Raw genomic sequence first — 250 nt, 5'->3', positions numbered from 1 at the left:
CATGCCATCCCCGTGCCTCGGTGGGGAACATCTCCTCCTCTACCGGGGTGAAGTCGGGCAGCTCCAACAGTGGGAGACACCCCGTAGGGCAGGACCCTGGGTCGGATCGTACCCCCAGGCTGGGGACAGCTGTGTTTCGGGGCTGGTGATGCCCTCCCAGCTCCATGCTCTTGTGCCGGCAGCAGTTTGGTGCCGGCAGAAGAGCCCCAGCCTCAGCCCCACGTCCTCTCCTGCAGGTCTTTACCCGCTA

The sequence above is a fragment of the Cariama cristata genome, unplaced genomic scaffold, assembly GCF_000690535.1.
Source record: "Cariama cristata isolate BGI_N322 unplaced genomic scaffold, ASM69053v1 scaffold27492, whole genome shotgun sequence".
Taxonomy (NCBI): Eukaryota; Metazoa; Chordata; class Aves; order Cariamiformes; family Cariamidae; genus Cariama; species Cariama cristata.
The sequence above is the reverse complement of the archived record's forward strand: the minus strand, read 5'-3'. Positions refer to the sequence as shown.